The sequence below is a fragment of the Panthera tigris genome, chromosome A1, assembly GCF_018350195.1.
Source record: "Panthera tigris isolate Pti1 chromosome A1, P.tigris_Pti1_mat1.1, whole genome shotgun sequence".
Taxonomy (NCBI): Eukaryota; Metazoa; Chordata; class Mammalia; order Carnivora; family Felidae; genus Panthera; species Panthera tigris.
The window spans coordinates 50438963-50462055 of NC_056660.1; the positions used below are offsets into that span (position 1 = coordinate 50438963).

General features: G+C 43.0%; 2 long non-coding RNA genes across 11 annotated transcripts in view; both read right to left on the bottom strand.

Annotated features, from left to right (window-relative positions):
- LOC122236616 overlaps positions 1–15322 on the bottom strand; it is a 133322-nt gene extending 118000 nt beyond the window's left edge. For 8 of the 9 annotated variants that reach the window (XR_006214707.1, XR_006214712.1, XR_006214716.1 and 5 more), the window contains exons 1-4: positions 14085–15322; positions 11232–11317; positions 6646–7002; positions 5776–5912 (exon numbers count right to left, since the gene is read on the bottom strand). This is a non-coding gene — a long non-coding RNA (uncharacterized LOC122236616). Of the gene's footprint in view, positions 1–5775; positions 5913–6645; positions 7003–11231; positions 11318–12295; positions 12419–14084 lie in introns of those variants that run through there. The other variant, XR_006214715.1, reaches the window with a different exon arrangement.
- Positions 15323–16730: 1408 nt separating this feature from the next.
- LOC122236621 lies at positions 16731–22736 on the bottom strand. Of its 2 annotated transcripts, XR_006214723.1 has the most exons (4): positions 20273–22735; positions 19513–19906; positions 19099–19325; positions 16731–18268 (listed from the first exon to the last, which is right to left on the bottom strand). It is a non-coding gene; the product is annotated as an uncharacterized LOC122236621 (long non-coding RNA). The 2 variants fall into 2 exon arrangements; XR_006214722.1 differs by having other exon boundaries at positions 19513–22736.
- Positions 22737–23093: the final 357 nt, after the last annotated feature.

Below are 23093 nucleotides of genomic sequence, written 5' to 3' on the forward strand. Positions count from 1 at the left end.
AGGAAGCAGGATGGATCCCCACTTGCCATGTTTGGGCTCTTCATCATCAACGCTGACAGAAGACTTTCCCCAAAGCAGCATATCCTTTTGTCTCTGCAGTTAGCAAGTTTCCACCCTTGTGCCTCATACATTCTTCTGTCACTTACCAAATCTGATGTGGCCCCGCTGCAGATGTGGTAAGGGTATCAGAGTATCACCCATCAATTCTACAATTCTACCGTCAAGGCGACCATGCCCCAAACTACGCTCTCCCACTGGCACCACCGATCAGCCAAGTCCCTAAATCCAAAGTTACTTCCAGAAGTTGTTTCCATTTACTTTCTTCTACAGGTAAATTCATCTGACGGTATAATTTCAACCCATTTAGGCATTTAACCTGCAGCCCATAAGCACGTTCGACTGCCTGTCTGTGTCCTACTCCCATCCCCAACTAGTTCAAATAATAAATACATAAAATCAGGCTTTCATGCTACATATTTACTCCTAATAATAACTATGTCTGACTGGTCTGAGATTGAAGTTCAAGACTTATTTTGCTGGAGCTAGACTTTTCCCAGAGACTTGGACACAGAGGCACAGCGGAGTAAGACGAGATGCAGGGGCGCCACAGTAATAGAGAGCTCATTTCAAATCAGAGACATAGCACATCTGCTTGGTGCAGGGAGAGGCTCATCCAGGACACAGATTTGGGGGAGGAGGCAGAAGGGTCTGCTAGAAGTGTCTCGTCACCATTACATTAAGACCTAGACTTTGTAAAGTCAGAATTTGCCAAAAATAGTCATAGAAGGATATATTTCATTGCTCTGTCATGTGTGAGACGTTCATTAGCATTTCATGCAGGCAGGCAGAAAATTTCTGGAGAAGCGGAGAAATCACATTCCCAGCTCATTCCCCACGAAGCACTGCAAATTTGGCATTTCTGCGCAGGAGGAAACCATACCCTGCTGGCAACAGACTCATCATCAACCCAACTCACAATGAAAACACAAAGAAAGCAAAACACCCCTGCATCTTTATTGCTCTCAGTACCTGGTGAGTATTTATCAGACTCAGGAACATTTCCTGGAATCATTACATCAAGTCTCTTTTCACCTGAAGTACCATGCTCCCTACCTGAATTCCGTTCAAGTCATTGGAACAGAGGTATAATTAGCTTCTTTAATGATCAACATACCAGGAATCTGCAAAAGTGGGGAAGGAGAGGAGGAATGGCCTTATTGTGGCCAGAGCCCCGGGGGGGAGGCTGGGTGTCATCTGTGCCTCGGCCCCATTCGCTCCACCCTTTTCCAGAGTGGGGTCCTCTCTAACCTAACAGGCTAAGCTGCCACCCAGCACCAAGTGATAAACAGCCTTGATGCTGAATTTGACTTGCACCTTTGAGGTTATGTTGGTGCTCCTTGCTCTGCAAGTCTCTTGATTATCTATGGCAACACAGAACTGATGAAGTGCATGAAGGCCAGCACTTCAAATATTTGACCTCACTTTCCATCATACCTTTTAGCAGAACTGATTAACAAGGAACAAAGTGGGCAGTTTTAAACTTTACCTCTTCCTCCTTTAATGGCCCTGCTTCTGGTGGAAGAGTAATAAACAGCGGCGATCTAAAGGCCGTGTGTCCAAGGGGACAGGCTGGATAATCAACGTCTGAATTCTGAGGAGTCCATTATGCACCTGCACCCACCCGGAAGGGGAAGGCTTTGTCTCGTGGCGGCCTGGAAGGGCCAGTCTGTGGCCTGAACAGTGCTTTGCATTACAAATTTATGCCGATAGAGAGGACAAAATAAAAAACTATTACACTGTCTTAAGTGCATGTCTTTGAATTGACTTTCTGTCACCTGCCTCTCAGCGACCTCATGTTGCTGCTGGCAGAAGACTGACTGCCACTGTCACTGTCCCCTCCACGCTGACATCTCAGATCATTGCACCAAACCTCACCACCCTGTCTTTTAATTCTGTGTCAGGATTTATTCTGCCTCATCCAGTCCTAACAGTTCATCACTGAAAACAATAAAAATCAAAACGAACGACCCGAGAATATTAGTTAGTTATCTAAAAACCAAGTTTTTTACAGAACATTCAGTGACATGGGGAAATGCTCATATATAATGTTAAGTGAAAAAACCAGGAGACAAAATTATGTATATGCAACACGATCTGATTTGATTATATGTATATGCATGTGTGTATAATTCCACAATATTAATCTATTTTTTAAGTGTTGGTTTATTTATTTTTATTTTTTATTTTTAAATGTTTATTTATTTTTGAGAGAGCACGAGCAGGGGAGGGGCAGAGAGAGAGGGAGACAGAGGATCCAAAGTGGGCTCTGAGCTCAAACCGGAACCGTGAGATCATGACCTGAGCTAAAGTCGAACACTCAACAACTGAGCCGCCCAGGCGTCCCCACAATATTAATCTTGATCATTTCTTGACAATGTCGTTAAAAGCAATTTTAATTTCCTTCCTTATGCTTTCAAAACTTTACTAAATTGTGCATGTATTATTTTTATAGGCAGAAAGAAAATAATCTTTTCAAACTGCTCTGCAGATGTAAACTATTCCTCAGCTTAACCCTGTATTTTTATTGTTGATTCATACTATATTCTACTGCACTAACTTCACAACCCCATCAGCTGGATTCCCAAAGTTCCACCCGCATGGCTCAACTCTGTAGCATCCAGAATGCACATGAAGCAAGCAGATGACTTATGGGTGACTTCTCAAGATGTCATGTGTCAGGAAGCAGAATGAGCCAGAAGAACTGGCTTCTAGTCCCCATCCTTCCCCTAATAGTAATGCAAGGACCTTGGAAATCCCTCTGAGCCAACTTCTCCCATATATGAACTGAAAGGTTGAGCTGGATGACCCAAGGGCCCATCTTGCTTGAAATTTCTGCTTTTCATGAGCTGCCGACCTAACTGCAGCAGAAGGTTCCAGTCACCATGAGTGTGAGGTTACTGCAAAGAAGCTCATGAGGCAAATGATTCTCATTCAACAGGAAGTGGTGAAAGCCAAGAGTCATAAATATCCAAATATATGTGCTGTTTTATCTCAGAACAAATCTCTCAGGCAAAACAAATCTATTTTGCCTGAGAATCATTTGCCTCAAGAGCAAAACTTTGCAGTAACCTCACACTCATGGTGACTATTTACATTTACAGATGTAAATACAGCCCAAATATCTACAGTAGTGAAAATGGAGGGTGAAGGAGGGGTTCAGAAAAGAGATCAGTAAGGCAGTCTTTCAGAAACATCAAATTATATAATGTCCCAAACATAGACAAGGAGTTCACTGCACACCCAAAATTTAAGTATAATAAAGTCTGAATTCACCTGAATCATTAAGTGACTCAAGGATAAATACCAGGAATGATTACAATAACCTGAATCTGGACATTTAGTCATAGAAAATATAACCTTTAACTTGGATGAGATTACTGACATGTTAATTTCTTTTTTTTTATGTTAGTTAATTTCTTAAAATTATGCAAGTCATACATAAATTCACCATAATATAAAATTCAAACAACATAGATGAACACAGGATAAGAACATGAAAGTTCCCCTCTGGTCTTACCTTCTGGCATCCCACATCTCTGCCCACAGACGACCTACATTGTAGACCCTTTTTGTTTTAAATGTGCATATCTTCACACGGTTCCTACCTATCTCTCCCAAAGCACTACAAGAATATCTATAAATATCAGATGTCTTTGTTCTGTCACATTTAACCAAAAACTTGACAAATTTCTTATTAAAATGAAATCATTCCTTTTCAAAGAAGAATCCATTCTTTGGATTCTACAATGGATTCTAGCCATTTTTCCCTATCTGTTAATCTTCCTATCTGTAAAATAACAAACAAATCAACACGGATATTAAAGGAAGAAATGCTACTGGGACAGCAAAAACAGCACAGAAGCCTCTCTGTGTGCACAGCTTCTGACCTCCCAGACACAGACATATGCAGACCTTCACTAGCTCAGACTCTTGAAGCTCCGAAGATGCCCCCAGCTTAGTTACCATCTGAAAACACATCCAGTCTGTGGGAGCTTCTGGAAAACAGTATCACAGCCCTTCCTTCTCCACCCTTCCTCTCAGTCTCAACTCTTCCTTCTCTGCAAAACTACTCCCAGGCAGAGCTGCAGTACAAGAAAAATCAGGTATTCTGGAGGAGCGAGAAGCCCAGAGATGCCTCTCAGATTAGAGATCAGTCCCGAAGCTCTCATTATTTAAATGCTGACATGGAAAATGTATTACTGGAAGCCCAAGTTTGTGGAAAATCTGAAACTCGATGAAGGTTTTTTAGCAATCGCTTATGTGTGGAGACAATAGAAAATGAAATAATTTAAAAAATGAAATATAGTTAACCAAACAGCACACATCCAAAACATTATTGAGCTCAGAGAAGGGAAATGATGGAAATGATGCTTTTTTCTTAACACAGAGGAAATATGCTGTATCTACTAATAAGAAATATTTTTTGAGTGCTTACTATCCTAAGCATTTTACATAAGTTAAACACTTTAATTTCACAACAAACCTACAGGAAAGTATTATTATCATCTCCATTTTAAAGATGAGGAAACTAAAGAACAGAGAGCTAGTAAGCTTCATCTCCAGGATCTGGGCTCTCCCTCCCAGTAGTAAAATGGCTGCAGCAGTGTCAGCCCTCACATCTCCTCCCTATACCATCCAGAGGAAGAGAAGGTCTCTTCTAGAATTCACACTCTCATTGGCCTGATGGTGTCACATGCTCTTCCCATGTGGACAGGGAGACTGGGATATGCCAATGAGACTAAGCCTAACAGAGCCACCTGAATAGGTAACTGGAGGCAGGGTCAATGTCACCAAAACTTCCTGGCTGAAAATGGAGGTAGTAGGAAAAGGGAGATAATGGATCCTGGAGAAGTGGCCTTCTCTGAAATGTCTACCATAGTATTCATCAACCAGAAAAAGCAGCACAGAAAATTTCTCCAATGGTACCATTATAAACATCCTCCAACTTGAAACTATTAACTCTTATTGGCACTATTTGTTCTGGAACAGTATGTCCTCCAGCAATTACTTTTTAAACAAAAGTCAAATTTTTATTCTATCCTTTGTTCCCCAGAATCAATTTCTCCCAGAGACAAAGGTAGATTTGTAACACATGCTGGGCACTCTCAGGAACATAGGCGATAATACTTTATCAGAAAATTTGATAGTGCAGAACCAGGACTACCTTATACCTTTCGATTAGAGGAAAAGGATGATTTCAAATAAGAAGATTCTTTCTACCTAGTCGTCTTTTATGCATGTGTTATTTCACCCCTGAGTTAAGGACTCAGTGCTTTGCTTACACACAAGCAAAGCACACAACTGAAATCAAGAACTGTATGAGTCCTTATGAAGTACTCAGAACTATCTCTGCTTTTATTCTAAACAGATAATTAGCTACCCAATTTCAAAGATGTTCTCAAATGAAGATGCCACCGTGTTCCTCGGGAACACATTTTAAAGTTTAATGATCTTTACTATCAGCAGGACGCCCGTATTGAAACTACCATTGAATTCAATTTAATACAATGAATATTTGTTGACTATGGAGTACCTACTACGTGACCATCCTGAGGCTCCCACCCATGTCTCAGCAGAAAACATCCTCCCCATTAGCCTTCACAAACCAGAAGACCAGGGCCAGTTGTCCACAAGTTAATCAACATATACGCATTTGAGTAGCCGTGCTAGGAAAAGTGACATGCAAACAAGCGTAAACATTGTCTTCAACCTCACCTCCCCAGGATACTTGTTTGCATTTCATTTTCCCGGTCCTCATGTTTCCATGGCTTTCCTCTGAACCTCCTGCTGGTTTTCCACTGCTGTGATAAATAGATATCTCACAATTGAACTCGGAAGCAACCAAATGGATCCTAGGAAAAAAAAAACCAGTGGCTTATTTGGGGAAACAGATTCCCAACCACAACCCTTTTACATTAAGTTGTGCTTAAATGCAAAAGAAAAATAAATACAAAACACTGAAAGAGTAAACATAACAGATATCAACTAATAATCCAGGGAGCAACACTCCATATCATTAGTACCAGGCATGACTAATCTGATAAAGCCCTCAGCTCACACCAGCTGTCCATAATCAGAATAGACTAGCAACCATTCCCAGGCCTACAGTGGGCACACAAGCTGCTGAGAAGGGCTGATTCTATCAAAGCCTAAGCAGCTCCAAAGTTCATTCGGTTCTGCTCCTGGACAAGCTTCAAAGCCATTTGAGACCTCTTCAAGGGGCGGTAAAGCTCCAGAGCAGGTGTATTAGGGAGTGATTGAAGTCATCTCATTTATTGCGAGAATCCCTTTACAACCATGGCCAGCCATTGATCCAGCACGGCGGAGCCGGGCAGGGCCGCGCCTGTGACCTTGGCCATGCTCCCAGTACTGGGAAGCCGTCCCCACCACAGTGTGTCCAACCCTCCTTCCGGTGACAGGGCTTCAAACAGAGGAAGACCGCTCTCATGGGCCCTAAGTCACAGCTCCCGCTGTCTTCTTCATAGAATATCTGACAGCCTGCATACAGTTTGCATCTCTCTCTCCTTGTCACTTTGCTTAAGCAAGTTCTGTGATACAAAATCTAGACTTTTTGCAAAAACTTACCTACTTCCTTTTCTGTCATATTCCTTGTGTGAAAGGTGTTTATATTTACTTTGTACTCACTCCGAGTTGAACGAGTGAGTGCACCAGTATACATCATAAGAAGTCTTTAACCTGAGGATGCCCTTTTTGTCATGAATCAACATTTATGCTGCTTTGTGCCTATTTAAACTATGCTCTGCCCGTTTCCTCTGCCTTTGAGTCTCTCTGTATTTCGTCTTCTCCACTCAGCCCTTCTTGCCCTGTGGATTAAGGTCAGGTAGCAAATGCCTCTCTTCTACATCATCTAATTGATCGTGCTGGTGTGACATTTCAATCTCTGCTTCATCGGGAGAAGCAGCTTCATGTGACATGGCAATGCTGTGGGGGAAAAAACAGAAATAGAGAAAGCCTATTAACCTTCAGAAAATGATAGTACATTTTGTGCTTCTTTTACCACCTGATTATTTTCTAAGCAGTAAAACCTTCAATTCATTAAGCCTTAGGTGGGTAAGTGATGCTTTATCCAACAGAGAACATGAGATACCACTTTTAAGTGATTTTCTGACATTCACACACACTGGGAGAGATTGGACCGATGACCAACTATGAAAACCACAGACCTGAGTTCCCAACACTGAGGTGCTCTGTCTACACGTTTCTACATTGACATTTACGCAAAGAACAGCAACGTGTAACTCCAAAAGGCAAAATTCAGACCTCATCTGAAAGACCTGGGATTATAACCCAAAGTACCCAATATAGACACAGTTTCTACTGTGTGTGGCAGCTTTACTTAACTCACTTATCCTTACAAACATCCTGTCAACATCTGGAAGATGGGCTCCATTTTACAGGTGAGATCCTTGAGGTGTGGACACCTGTGACTTGTTGAAGCTTACGTGTACAATGGAACTAAATTAAAAACAAACCGGTCACTGAATCAGCATAACACATCAAGTGTTTCTCATAATCCCTCCTCTCTGAGATCTAATATTACAAAATGAACTTCTGCTTTTACCTACCCGAGATTTTGACAAGCAATTAAAAGCAATAATCACGGGGCAGGCTGGGTGGCTCAGCGGGTTAAGCGTCCGACATCCGACGTCAGCTCATGATCTCGTGGTTCAGGACTTCGAGCCCTGCGTCAGACTCTGTGCTGACAGCTCGGAGCCTGGAGCCTGCTTCAGAGTCTGTGTCTCCCTCTCTCCCTGGCCCTCCCCTACTTACACTCTGTCTCTGACTCTCTCAAAAATTAAACATTTTTTAAAAAAAATTTTTAAAAAGAAAAAAGAAAAGAAAAGAAACAGGAGAATAAGGATTCCAAGAAGGCTGCCAACATATGCTCTGAAGGATATGTCATGAGGACACTGCCTTGCAGCCAACCCTGACCTGGGCCTCAGTGGCTTGAGGGCAAGAGAGAAGCCATCATGTTCTGCTCTTCACGCAGGAACACACCACAGGGCTGTCGTAGCATCTGCTGGTGGCCACCGGTCCGGCTGCTGCTTGCTGCAGAGACCTGACTCCAAAGACCTCTCTCCACTGCGAATATAGGACCATCCGAAATATGGAAGCCCTAAAACAGTATCCAATTTTCCAGTATCTCTGGGTTGAGGTATGAAAGCCCATTCTTTTAAAAATGTTCCAGGGAGAGGGAGAGACATTTTTTTTTTCTTTCTGGTTTTCTGAGAGGATTGAGAAGTTTCCCTCTGAAATTTTTGTCAAAAAAAAAAGGAGAAGAAGAAGAGGAAATCCTTGGGTTGGGGATGCTATTGTCCTTCTGAAATTCTGTGGGTAGTTTCGAACCTTCACACCACTTGCTCCCGTACTGATCACATGAACATCGTGAACTTTTTTAGGTAATCAAGCACAGAACAATTTTCTAATCTCTGCTTTGCCATTTTCTTTATAATTGTAGGCTAGTGACATATGTTCTCTCATCTGTAAAATGGTGATAATATTAGCCTACTCCAGGGAGATTTTGTGAGAATCATAGAAGAAAAGCCTTTAAACCCAGTTATAGCAACCACCCCCATAGACAAAAGTTGCTAAGGGATTGGGGAGGGGTGGGAGGGAGCACAGAGGGAGTAGGATGATAGGAGGAAACTCCGAGAAAGCAGCCCAGCCCACTTCTCCCCCAGTGATAGCATCCCAGCTTATTTTCCCCTAATACAAACTCTCTTTTACGATCTCGGTCTTCTGACCCAGCAGTTTCTCCATCAGACCTCCTCCAGGTCCCAGAGACTATTATTTCCACATTAAGTACCCTTGTTTAAGATTTTGTTTGAGATTCTCACATTTCTATATATGCCTTGCTGCTTTCCAGACTACACAAAATATGCTAATGCCACGGTTAAAGATCCTTTCATTAAGAAAATTATAGTAATGTGGAATCTGTTGATTTTTCACCTTGGACATCAATTATATTACTGTCCATTTCCTGTTTTAGTTTTACAATGGTTGACAAGCTCCTAAGCCCCATATCAGTAGTAAAGGCAAAGCTGGTCTACAGGGCTGACCATCTGGTAATTCTTATACAGCCAGCCAGCCTCAGAAGTAAAAGTATTATCCAACATTGGAGAGCTAAGGAAAACAAAACAAACAAACCTCTGAACCCCAATATGGCAGAATTTTGAAAAAATAAAACCATACCTTGGTTGGATCTTTTTTTTAATGTTTATTTATTTTTGAGACAGAGAGAGACAGAAGCGCAGAGAATCCGAAGCAGGCTCCAGGCTCTGACCTGTCAGCACAGAGCCCATCGCAGGGCTCAAACCCACAAACCATGAGATCGTGACCTGAGCCAAAGTCGGACACTTAACCGACTGAGCCACCCAGGCACCCCTTGGTTGGATTTAAAAGGAAATTACCTAGGGGAGCCTGAGTGGCTCAGTTAATTAAGTGTCCGACTCCATTCACCTCAGGTCATGATCTCACGGTTCCTGAGATCAAGCCCAGGTTCCTGAGATCAAGCCCAGTGTTAGGCCCCACCCGGAGAGTTTGGAGCCTGCTTAGGATTTTTCTCTCCTCTCTCTCTCTCTCTCTCTCTCTCTCTCTCTCTCTCTCTCTCTGCCTTTCCCCCTGCTGTGCACACACACTCTCTTTCTCTCTCTCTCTCTTAAAATAAATAAACATTTTTAAAAAGAAAAAGAAAAAAATGAAATCACCTAAAGAAAAGAATATTTCTTTCGGTCCACTCAAATTCATAACATCTAACTCTACTGAAAGCACTTAGTTTGCAGTGAATGTGTATCAGTGATTATAGGTCAAGCCATTAACAGAAACTCAGGATTCAAATGTAACAACTTAGAATTTGCCTTTTTTTTTTTTTTTACCATAAATGTCAGTGTTCTCATAGAAACAAAAACAGAAGACAAAACAAACGTCAGGGTTTTCAAATTATTGGAATATGTTTTAATAGAAATCACTCTAAAAAAGTTAACTGTATTTGTATATGAATTGAATGTGTATTAGGGGAAGGTAACTGTATTTGTATATGAATTGAATGTGATTACCCCACTTTTTAATTAAATTTTAGTATCTATGGTGAATTTGATCAAGATTTTTAACCATAAATATAGCTAAATAACTATTTCTAGAAACAAACCCAAGACAAAAGATATACTCCTCAAGTACAAAATCTGATAATTTTTTAGTTTAGCTTCACAAGCCTCAAAAAATGACCTAGACTGGATAATTATATATTCATTCCCCTCTTCCTTTCCAACTACCTACCTGCCTTGTGTCACAAGCCAGACTCTTCTACACTTGTGACCCTTTTCCTTTCAAAAGACCGGTGGTCCTACAGTAATTTCAACCCCTCCCTCTCTCTGCATTTCCATCCACCTTTTCAACAAGTATCAAATTAATGATCTGTTCATCTCTAAGTCACCATTGAGGCACCCCATAAATCAACAGATGTGCTTTTGATTCAATACATTACCCTCTCTCCTTCTCTGCTAGACGTATAAAAGAAATCATTCAGATTAGGGAAATTATTTCCAGAAGAGAATCATCAAAACGGTGTTTCACAGCATTCAAAATCCACATCAGGTCTGTAAAACTTTGGTTGTAAAGTATTGGTTAAGTGCTACCATTGCAAGATACTATTTGAAAGTAGCATAGGCCTATGTATATACACAAATGCATATAATATGTGTATTATAATATAATATGCATTATTTGCATATGCATATATAATAACTTAAATCAAATGTAAAGACACAAATATAAACGATGGCAGTAGAGATTTACGTGCGTGTGTGTTTAATATTTTTGGCAGCTCAGTATTCCCATCTCCTTCCTGTAGGACACACATTTTCTTTTGGAGAATTACTTCTTTCCCATTATATTGTATTGGCAGAACAGTAAATCCAATGCCTCAATCCCACTGAGAATGTCACATTAACCAGCTTTCCCCACACTTCCTTGGAAAAGCCAGAAGCCCAGAATATCAGCTGTTGTCTTCTAGGATTTGCATCTTATGTGAGAGACACTGAGATGGAAAAAGCTGTTGGAATTCCATAGTTCTCACCCATGGTGCCTGGACATGATTGTTCCTGGTCTGGAAACACTCCCAGCACCCAGAGCAGCCTTAAGTAATGACTTACCAAGCCTGAGTCTCAGCTTTCCAGTTGATGTGCTGAGTTCCTGATAAATTTCCCTTCTTAAATTGTCCAAAATCATCTTCTGTTGCCTGCAACCCAACGACCCCAATCATTACAGTTACTTACGAAACAAACACTGAGTAAGAACACACATTAAATATATTATTTACATTCGGGGTGATTAGTATATATGTATAGATGCATTTTGTTGATCAATGAGTAAAGAGGATCAGGGAAGTTGAATTCTCAGGCAGGAAGGTTTTCATGAGCTCTGTCCAGGAGAATAAAAGCTGAGAAAATATCTTTGTGTGTGTGTGTGTGTGTGTGTTTCAGATACCATACATATATATAACCAGTGGTATGTTCTGAAATTTTATTAATACCTTCAATGGAACAACAATTAAAGTTGGCAGCAAGGATGTTCAGGGAGAACTCCACTAGCAAAAAAGTCAGTTGCCTTTCTGTGTTGAAAAATTTTGTATTTTATGCAGCCAGTTAAAAGAACATCTCATCCAACTATTCAATATATGTGAGTTTACTATGCACAAATGGCTACGGATATTTATCATCCGCCCTTTGCGATCTTTTTTAACAGCTACTAACTATCCTGATGTGCCCATATCACCCCGTTAGGAGATTTCTTCGCTTTGTTGATGCAGAGCATTAACTTAATGTTGCAGAATTTAAGGTCTTCTCTTTTATAAACTTATCATATCCTTTTTCTCCCTGTGCAGTTAAGTCTGGTTTAATTATCTCCCAGAAATCAGTAAAGGTACGGTTTTTGCCTTTGCTTGCCCTTAATCCTTATCTGATTAAAGTGTCACATGCTTAATTGGGCTGTGTGTACCTCAGCCTCTTCAATTCCAAATATCGAGGGTGGCAGCGGGACCCCTAGGACTGGCAAACGGCTCACAGATAAGCAGCAAATGCGAGTAGTGCACAAAATACCAGTCCCTCTTCTTGGTGCCACCCTGCACTGCCACCCCACCCCACCCCCATCTCTTCTCTTTCGCCCATCCAGCAAGGAAAGAGGAGAGATTTTCAGAAATGGAGAGGGTGTTTGACACCTATTACTCTCCGTTCAACAGGCTGGGATCTTTTCAATCTTGCAAGTCTTTGAAAAGAGTTCAAGTGCTATTTGATTGAAGCCTTGCAGTACTGACAAGACAGGGCTCACTAAAAACCTCAGCACCTGAAAAGGAAAAAGAAAAACATAGGCCCCTCTCAACACATATTTTTAAAGAAAGTATGGATATTATTGTGATCCTTTTACCAGTGAGTGAACTTTGAAGATGCCAACAGAGAGAAGGGGGGGAGGAGGGAGGAATGAGAAGGAGAGGGTAGGGGCAGGGAGAGAGAGAATTTCTCTTGCTTCCAAGTGGGAACAATATTCCATCAAAGTTCTTTTCCCACCAGTAGGTATATCCCGGGCCTCCATGACAAAAGGCACAACTGTGACATAAAGTTGGTGGAGGAGATGACTGGTTTCAACATTACCCTCAGAGCTGGTTTCCTGTGGGGCCATCATAACAAAGCACCACAAAATGGGTAGCTTAAAACAACAGACATTTTTTCTCTCAGTGTGGAGGCTGGAAGTCTGAAGTCAAGGTGTTGGCAGGGCTGGTTCCTTCTGGAAGCTCTGAGGGAGAATCCATCCCATGCCTTTCTCCTCACTTGCCAACAGCCCCTGGCATTCTGTGGCTCACAGCTGATTCATTCCAATCTGTGCCTCTGTCATCACATAGCACTCTCCCTGTGTGTCTGTGTGCACAAATGTGCTTCTTCTTACAAGCACACCAGTGAATTAGGACCCACTGTAATCCAGGATGACCTCAACTGAACTTGACTATATAAGCAAAGACCTTATTTCCAAATAAAGCCACATTCACAGGTACTAGAAGTTAGGATTTCAACATATCTCTTTGGGAAACACAAATGAACCCACAATACCCTCCATAAAGAAAGTAACCTTATGCTATTTCCAAGCTATTCAGTGTTCATCTTTGTATGTTCAACCGTTTCTAGAACCCGCAATGGTCCACAGTCAGTGGCGACTACTCATGGTGTGCCCTTGCATGGGTGTGCTGCCATAATTTAATTTAAACGTTATAGAGTAGAGGACGATGTGCTGTGAATAAGAGGTAAGGAACATAATTCATCTGGATCCAAATAAAGGTGTTTGTTCACTAGAACCCATAAGAATTTTTGCCTTGTGGGTATATCAGAGGAGTTCAGGGCAATCAATCAGTCTACCAAAGTGGACACTACTGGGGCAAACTGGTGAGCAGTGTGGGGGTGGAGAAGAATGTTATACACACGGGAGGCATGATTATCCTGTGACAGAAACTGCACTGTAACTGTTATGCTGTTCTGAGACTCTCAATCTCTTCCAGTGTGCCATCAAATCTATTGATGCCAAACATCTTAAGAACCTCTGTTTTCAATTGGAAGTGTAGATCAAATGTTCCAATGTCATCATCTCTCCCACTAAATAATATCTTCATAATTTACCTATTGCTTAACTCAGTTGCATTGTCTAAAAACGAAAATCTCAGACTTAAAAGGGAAATTATTTGTGGCAGCTGAGAACTTTTTCAAATTTATCCAGTGATTTGTTTAATGGTTATAGGAAAATGGACCCCACTCAGGGCTTGGATAAAATCACCCAAATTCACCAGAAAAACATTGTTCTCAAGAATATACATCTCAAGGATGCATCTACAGCTTCTAAAGAGCCCCTAGGAGGATCTGCCCAGGATACAACCTCCAGAAATTGTTGGGGAATCAGAAATCCCATCAACAAGGATTTGTTCTGAAGATGAGTGAAGAGAAATCTGACACAATGGAAATACTCACCCCACACAAAAGTGAAGATCTTAGAGAGATTCCTTTATCAGGTATTTTTCCAACCAAGAGAGCTAGAAGTAAGCTCAGGAAAGGCACCTGCCGGAAAAACACAAAATGAAAGGCAAAGGTACCCAACAATGTCACCTCCTTCATATCTGTCCTGGAGGGCAGCCCTGTGACTCTTCTCCCCACGGAGCTTCTGGACAGCATGTTCCTCAATGACATTTTACATAACATGGATGATGGAGGGGACCCAGGAGGGAGGATATCTGCACAAATACTCTCTTAGAGGGAAAGTTACATTCAGTGGGGGGGAAATGAGGGAAAGAGTAGAGATCAAGAGAAAAGAAAAGTGTTCTGCTTTTGCCCCAATGGTCAGCTTCTCCATCTCTCTTCCACCCTCTTCTCTAACCTGCTGACTGCTGAGTCTTATGTGTTTGATCCTGCAGGCCAAGTGAACATGAGGTCGAAAAATGGGAGCCCAAGGCCCAGTGGCCTTCCACCCCTGTCCACAGTCCACGGCAAAGCTATGAAGAAGATGTGCCCCGTGCCCTGCTGAGACTCTGGGTCAGGTGCAGAGATTTCACCAACTAAAAGCCAACCTATGAGACTCATAAGTTTACAGAAGGGAGAAGGACCCCAGACATGTGAACAGTGCTGACGCTCTCTCTCCTGACCACGCCTTTACTTCTCTGTCCTTCAGAAACCTGCTCCTATTTTGCTCCACAAAATACTCTAGCCAGAACTTTCAGGCCATTTTGCTGAGGCTATACCCAAAATAACACATCCCCTCTCACAGGACACTCTAATGCTGCCAAATTAGTTGTGCTTTTCAACATAGAGGTGCAGCAAAGCCACCTTGGGGTCAAGACCGCTGGCCACATTCCTAGTCTTTCCTAGACACACACTTGGACCTCTCACATCCAGTTCCCTTGGAGTTATATAGCTACAACATTGAACTCTAACAAGGGGATATAAGGGATGTGTACCACTCATAGGTCTGGTCCATGGAACTTCTGTGCACAGTAATCTGTGCTCTTTCCACATCCACTGTCCTCATGCAACAAATGAAACCACTTTGGAAGCCACACAGAGAGGATGGCAGAGCCACATGGCAGAGCGACAGGGTACAAGGAGGCTGGGTCTCTGAATCACCACTATGAAACTCTGATTAAAGAACACCTTTTTGGGGGTGCCTGGGTGGCTCAGTCCATTAAGCGTCCAACTCTTGGTTTTAGCTCAGGTCATGATCTCACAGTTCATGGGTTCAAGCCCCACAACAGGCTCTGCGTTGATGGCACAGAGCCTGCTTGGGATTCTCCCTCCCTCCCTCCCTCCCTCCCTCTACCCCCCCCCCACTCATGCTATCTCTGCCTCTCTCAAAATAAATAAACAACAACAAAAAGACACCTTTAAGGGTATTATGTAAGCAAGTAATAAACTATTATGTGTGAGCCATTATACATTCTTTACTCCAATTTGTTTATTACTGCAATGAGTCTACCTTCATTAACATGTACCTTCTTTCTGAGGTGCCTACCACAGAAGCTGTGTGCTTTCTGACACTGTTTTTCACTAAAGCATTTCATTGGGCAATTGTGCTTCTTAAAACACTGCAGATGGCATAAGAAAGTCTTCCCCTATTGATAATAAAACCTTGTTAAATAATAGATGTCTATATTATCGTGCAGAGGAAATAGGGCAAGCTGTAGAGTCAGACTGAGTTTGATCTCTTTTCCACAATATTCTGCCCAGGTGATTAATATCAACTCACTTTATCTTTCTGATCCTAAACCCTTCTGTGTAATTGGAACAACTAATTATCCCAAGTAATTATTAGGATAGAGTTGCAAAGAGTAGAGTTTAAGGAGTAGAATCAAGGCACTTAATACGGTGCCTGGTACACAGTAGATTCTCAACAAATAGAAGCTATTCTTATCACTATTAACTATATTTACTAGTATTGACTCGATTGTACCCTTTAGGTACAGGAACAGTATCTGATTCATCCTTTTAACTCAGCATAAGTATGAGTTCCTAGAAGACATAGGTTATATCTCATTTATCTTTGTATCCCTACATCTAAAACAGTGATGGTTACTTCTGAAGGCAAGCTACTCTTAGTATAAACATTATTATTCACTGTCACCTCCAAAGCATGGACTACATCTATAAATCTGTCTCTGGAATCTACAAGGGTGACCTGCACATGATAGGCCCTCGACAATAGTAATTAGTAAACTGATTTCTCCAAAAAATAAAAATAGATTAAATAAATAAATAGACTCATTTCTCTCTGGTAGGTAGTTACTGTGATTCTGGTCACGGGGACTGGTGGGAGGCAGTGGTCTCTATAGAGCAGGTGGGTCTGTGAGGGCATCTGGATTCCAAGTCATTAGCATTCTGGAGTTCCCAAGCCCCCTGTACCACATATGTGGCATTTCTCCCCACAACCACCAGAACATTCTTTCTGAGTGGAGCATTCTCGGGGCACCTGGGTGGCTCAGTCAGTTGAGCATCCGACTTCAGCTCAGGTCAGGATCTTGCAGTCCATGGTTCAAGCCCCGCGTCGGGCTCTGTGCTGACAGCTCAGAGCCTGGAGCCTGCTTCGGATTCTGTATCTCCCTCTCTCTCTGCTCCTTCTCAACTCACGCTCTGTCTCTGTCTCTCAAAAATGAATAAGAACGTTAAAAAAAAAAAGAAAGAAAACAAAAAACAACCAAATGCAGCATTCTCCAGTTCCTACTGTGTCATTACCTCAGCCTACCTCAAAAACTTGTCATGAAATTCATCCAGTGCAAAAACAATTTACCGAATTCAAGTTTTTCTGGAAAATGAGTCATATTGCTGTATCACCAATGTACCTTACATAACAACTGACAAATAGTTACTTTCCCCCTAATTTCCAGAATCATAAGTAGAAATCATGCCTGTATTTTTGAAGTTCTAATTAAAAAATACTGCACTATATAATTTTTTAAAATTTTTATTGAAAAGTAAAAACAGTACTAAAACCAAGTTTATGTGAAGTGATAGACACATATGGAGGGATGTTGTTACTGTTATTGTTATCACAAAAGTCATCTCCAGTCTTCTTCGTTGTCAGCACTCTTGTGTTTTTTATCCTTTTCCCTCATCTGGTGGGGGATCCTGTGTCACATTCCTTCCTTGTGTGAGGCACGGCCATGTTTTACTTCAAAACATTATTATTCAGACAAATACTCCTTTATATTACATAAAAACAAATATCTTACATAAAGACAAATATTTGTATTATTATATTGTCTGGGTGTTTCTTGGAAACACACTCCGAAATGACTCATTTCTTAGAAAATAAGGTAATAAAGCATTCCACTTTGTCCAAGACAAGACTGTATCACACACGAGTAAGGCTAGCACGTAATAAGTCACATTTCACTTTCTCAAGATTGTTTCAGCAATGAGTAGACTCATAAACTGCCTTTGCAATGAAAAACAGGAACTGGGAGGAGAAGGCCGGGCAAGAGCTTAAATGAGAAAAATAGGTTGAAATTAAACTTTGACGTAGCTGGGGGAAATGTAGTTCAATTACACTGCATATAAATAATTGCCCTGGTTACACATGTAAAGAAATTTGAAAGAAGGCACAGGTCACGTTAGAAGTGTCACCAGGAGGTACCGCCTTAAGGCTTAAGGTCAAATGATCCTCAAACTGACATTTACCTTGAGGCTTTCTCCCTTAGACAAGGCCAGTCCTCCCCTTTGCAGGCTGTGATATTTCATGTTGTCAGCACAGTGAATTTGGCTCTTAAGGATTTAAGCTCAGGGGAGATCGAGGGACAAACAAGAAAGCCAACATACCCATTTACACTGAGCCGTGCAGTTTTCAGGACCCTCTCTCGGGTCTCCTCCGGCCAGCCCAGGGACACAGCCTGAGAGCCGTGCATTTTGTGAGCCTGGCTTCAGAGCCAGTTACGTGACTTTTGGTCCTTTCATCGCCACAGCAGAACACAACTGCCTTTAGGACTCAATGCATTAAGTTGCGGGGAGATGGGGGTCTTCTGCCTTCCTAGTGTGCCAACCTTGACCTCTCAGTCCGTCGTCTTCCTGCCTCTCACATGGCACTTGTCCTTACTCCCCCATCTCTTCCTGGATGGCACATTCTTTCTCCTCCTTCATCATATTGATCTGGTCAAACAAGGTTCTTGAGCTTCCTGTTGATAGTATGTGAAATGCTTTATTTTCTAAGGTGAATCTTGCCAATATTTGATCTCAAGGACCACATGATGCTTTTATTCAAGTTTTCAACTCTGCTAGTAAGAAGTAGTGTTACTCTTCCCCAGGGAAGAATATATGTGGACTGCTTTTTGATGGTATCATCTCCAAATCCTTAGCTTTCAACTTCCATCTGAGGGACAAATATTCTTACTATTAAATTGGCTTCATAAGCACAAATTTCTTGCAAGGGAAGTCTGGAATAGGAGATTTTATAACTAAAGGAACATCTGGTACCCGGGGCACAAGAAGGTGAAATATTGAAATAACAATAGACTAGAATTTGAAGCACCTGGGTTCTCAACCCTATTCAGCTTCAAGAGCTCTGGCTCTCCCTCTCCTTCCCCCCCTTCTCTCTCCCTCTCCCTCCTCCACCCCCTCTGCTCAGGTGAGGACAGCCAGAGGCAGCTAGTATCCACCAGCCAGGCATCAAGCCCCCACCAGGAACCAAATCAGCCAGCATCATGATCTTGGATTCCCAGCCTCCAGGGCTATGAGAGATAAACATTTGTTGTTTAAGCCATATAGTCTATGATGGAATCTTTTAGGACCCTGAGATACCCAAAGCCCTATAGTTACTACCAGCTTCAAACCCTGTGCTAAAAATAGATGCCAAATGAAATTACAAAAATGTCTGAAGAAATTGCCCGCAGGGCAGCCTACTAAATGCCAATAGTCCCAGATCTTGGGTGCTGCTACTCTGAAGGCAGAATTAAAAATTAATTTGTATTAGTAATACCAGCCCTCCTCCCGAAAACGTAACAATTACCTAGACGGTCTGATTCAAAGGACGGGCACTCCAAAGGGCACCCTGTGCAATAGCAATCTCCCCGGCCCTGCTGGGCCACCATTCACAGGTTTGTTCTTCTGGAATAAGTACTGCTTTCCTCCTGAGGCTCTTTCAAACCGCAGATTTCACTGAGTTGGGAGGGAGAAGCCCATTGGTCCAAGCTGATCGGTCTGATGCAGCTGCCAAAGCAAGAGAGCCCCAGAGGCCTGGAGAGAGAGTGGGGGTTGGGGTTGGGGTGCTGAAAAGAGGGAAGGGAGTAGAGGAGGGCCACCACCGACTTCTTCCTGTGCTGACACTAATCCTACAGTAGAGAATTCCGCTCCTGGCTTGAGCTGGGGTGCTAAAGCCATTATTTATAGCTTACAGCCTCCCAAATCAGGCGGCACTACTTACACGGGAAGGCAACCAGAAGAAGCAGGGAGCCCATGATGGTGGAGACATTACTACAGCAGATGGTGGCCATGTGAGCTGTGGTGGCAGCTTGTTCAGTGTAAATTCTGTTCTGCTTTAATGGCATCTGTTTCCAAGCTAGTCTGAACCTCCGGATGCTGACACTGCTGCTCCTGAATCCAAGTCGGTCACCGGCTCAGCATCCGGACCCCTCAGCCTTCAGGCAGACTGCACTGAGCTCCGGCAGAAAATGGAATCTCCCCTTCCTGCGTCGGTAAAAGAGCCATCCAAGTTCACTGCTCCAACAGGAACAATTTGGGCTGAATTTAGTCTTGGGCAGCGATGAGCAAAGGCATCAAATTCCACGAGCCTCCATTGTGTCTCAGTAAGAAATGCACTGGAGGAAGAAAAAAAAATCTCTGCACGTGTCCTTACTCCCATGGGGAATATGCAACTCCATCTGCTGCTTTCCACGCTAAGTGCTATGGATGGCAGTCATTTCTAAGAAACCATAAAAAAATTTTTTTTACAGACCACACTTGGCATTTTTACCTCCATTGAGCATATCACGGGGCACCAGGCAGAGAATACTATGGGTCACAAAATCTCATTGTCTTTAGATGTATCTATATTCAGGAAGCAAGCCATTCTGCAGGTTCCGTCTGGAATATCCAGATAATGAAGGTACTGCATTGATGAGATGTTTCTTATAACATCTCTTTTATTTTAATCTGTTTACTTCATTTCCCATGTGTTGACCCACCTTTCATTTCAGCTTCTTTGGCTCCATCTTGGGCATGAGATTTGTTCAAGTGTGGACTGGGAGGAGGAAACTCTAAGAGTGAGATCATAAGTTTCACTAAACCCCACTGCCCCAAAACACAATGAGCCACTTCTGGCAGCCTGGCCAGTTGGACAGGAAGACCAGCGGCTGAGGAACAGTGCCAAGCTTTAGCTGAGTGCTCAGTGTTGAAAGGTTTCATGCAAAAATCCTGGAGCAGAGAAGAGAAATTTTCAGGAACCAGAGCCCCTCAACTCCATCCTGGACTAGTGTTTATTGGATGGTCTCTTGCTTCCAGCAACCCAGTCTCAATTTCCATCAGGCACATAGAAATGAGCACAACTTTCCACCACCCCATCCTCCCCACCCTCCCAAAGCAACCCAGGCTTGCAACAGGCTCTTATTTCTCTCACTTCCTTTCTGAGCTCAAGCCCCCAGCACCCTCTTTTCCACACACAAGGTAGGTGACAAATAGCCAGGCTCTGGGGCTGTCAGGGAAGCAGAGACACAAAAAACAGACACCTGGGTGTGTGGGCCCACCATGGGGAGAATGAAGGGGACATTCTACGTGCCCTTGGAGTTTAAGGTCCAGGCACTACAACGTAAGAGGGACCTCTGTCCACCTTGGCCATTTACTGACAGAAACCCTAGCCTAGATTGGGTAATGGGAATCCAGGATGACACAGAACTAGAATTCAGCTCTGCTGCAACTCTCTGCCTACTCCTCTTCACTGACTTCTTGTGCATGGGATAAGAAGAGAAAGGAAGACGATCTTGGAGCAGGAAAGTTTGAGAACCTCCAGCCCCAGGGTTATCTGAATCAGAAATTGTGCACTTTTAATCTGTTCTGCCCACACTCCAAACAAGGCATCTGGTGGGCTGCTCCAAAGACATGTCCTCATCTTGCTGAGCCAACTTGGAATGTGGTGCGGCAGGAACAGAACTCAGCTTACCTCTGGACCCCAGGGCCTCTCCTCTTGCAGCCTGGGCAGGCTGCAGCTACAAAGGAAGCATGTGGAAACTTATAAAAAGGAAGCTGTGGTTCAGCATTAGCAGGCAGCATACAGAGACGCAGTGCTGAGGGCTTGAAGTTTACCCACAGCTGGGATCCCTGTCACACCTCCAAAGCCACTGTTCAGAAAGGCTGGTGTGAAATAAGGTAGATTTCTCTGCCTCTCCCTATAGGGTTTTGAGAGCTTTAAAGCAAAACAAAACAAAACACAAAAAAACAAACAAACAAAAACAAACAGTTTCATCTTCTTTAGATTGTGGATCTACTTATAGCACAAAACCTAGATTTTAACCCAGGGCCATGCCACCTTTAGGAAATGCAAAGTCATGGTGAAATCCAGCCTTCCAGAATTTTTCATGTGGGCCCTCCAGATGTTGTTACTTATTTGAGCCTTCTGTGTACAAAGACAGCAGTAATTACTCTTTGTGATCCATGCCAGGGATCTCAAACAGATATGGCAAAGTAGATGTTATTATTCCCATTTTATCGTCAGATAAAAAGAGGATAAAAATGGCTGGTTGCATGATCTGCCCCAGGTCCTACAGCTGGTAACAGGGCTGTGATTCAAAGCCAGGTCCGAGTCTGGATCCTGGTTTCTTTCTGGGGTGATGCTGTGTCCACACACCTCCAGTACCACTGGTCAGAACTCACTCAACTCCTGATTCCTCCCCATAAAGCCAAGCACAGAGAACCCCCAGAACACCCACCCACCTCCAACTCTCTTTGACCACTGAGACTCAGCAAAGGGGAGCTCTGCTGGCACCATCCCCCCAAAATACCAACCAGAGAGAGGCAAAGTGCTCCTTTTCCTTGAGCTACCCCAGTTACCTACATACCTCCTTCTCATATGTCAGTCAGAATGAGCTCCCCTTGCTGGCTGCTATCAAGCTGGTTTCATCTTTCTGTAATATTTATAAATTTACACCGTAGGCTATTATGTTTACCCTAAGTTATAATCCCAGACAGAGGAAATACAGACTGCTTAAAATGTTTGCTTCAGTATCAAGCAGAAAATCACGCAGAATTAGGCACTTAATGAAGATGATGATAATGATCTTGATGGAGGAGGAGGAGGAGGAGTGGGGGGGTGGGAGGAGGAAGAGAAGGAGGAGAAGAAAGAAGAAAGAAGGTGATAATGAGATAAAGGCCTGGAACGCTCTGTCCTGGTAATACATCACCAAATTATCCATAAAGATTTCCTAACAGGCTGCAGCACAGGACTCAGTAGACACGGGCATCAGAGTCTGTGGACGGGTTTTCCCTGGCAGTACCAGATAAGCGTTTGGCATCTCCTTCTCCCTCTCCCTCAGGGCACTGAACGAGGGGGCCGAGAGGCTCAGAGGCTGCAGGAGGCAGCTGCCTCAGGAAGAGGGCCTGTTAGCAAACAGAAGCATCACCTGCTCCCCGCAACAGGGAACCACACATCTCTGAGTCATAATTCACCAAGCTCAGAGCCAAGCTGACAGGAAGCTTGGCTGGAGGAAGAAACCAACAAACCTTCACATCAGGTGCAAGGACTACGGGTCTCCCTCCTAACATGCTGGGCACGGCTCTAAGTGGGAGAAGCTAGGGCAGAGAGCCAGTCCCCTGGTGAGCCAGCTGCTTGTCCTGCCTTCCCAGAGAAGGCTCTGCGTCCCAGTGACTGGCCCACAGAGTGGGATCAATGCCACAGTACAGGGTCTCACCCACTGCACAGCAACAGCTAGAGCTGTTCACACAGGATGGGACTTCTTCCGGAAGGCACTCAGAGCCTATCTCGGGATATCTTTTAAAATGTTCAGAAACTTTCCC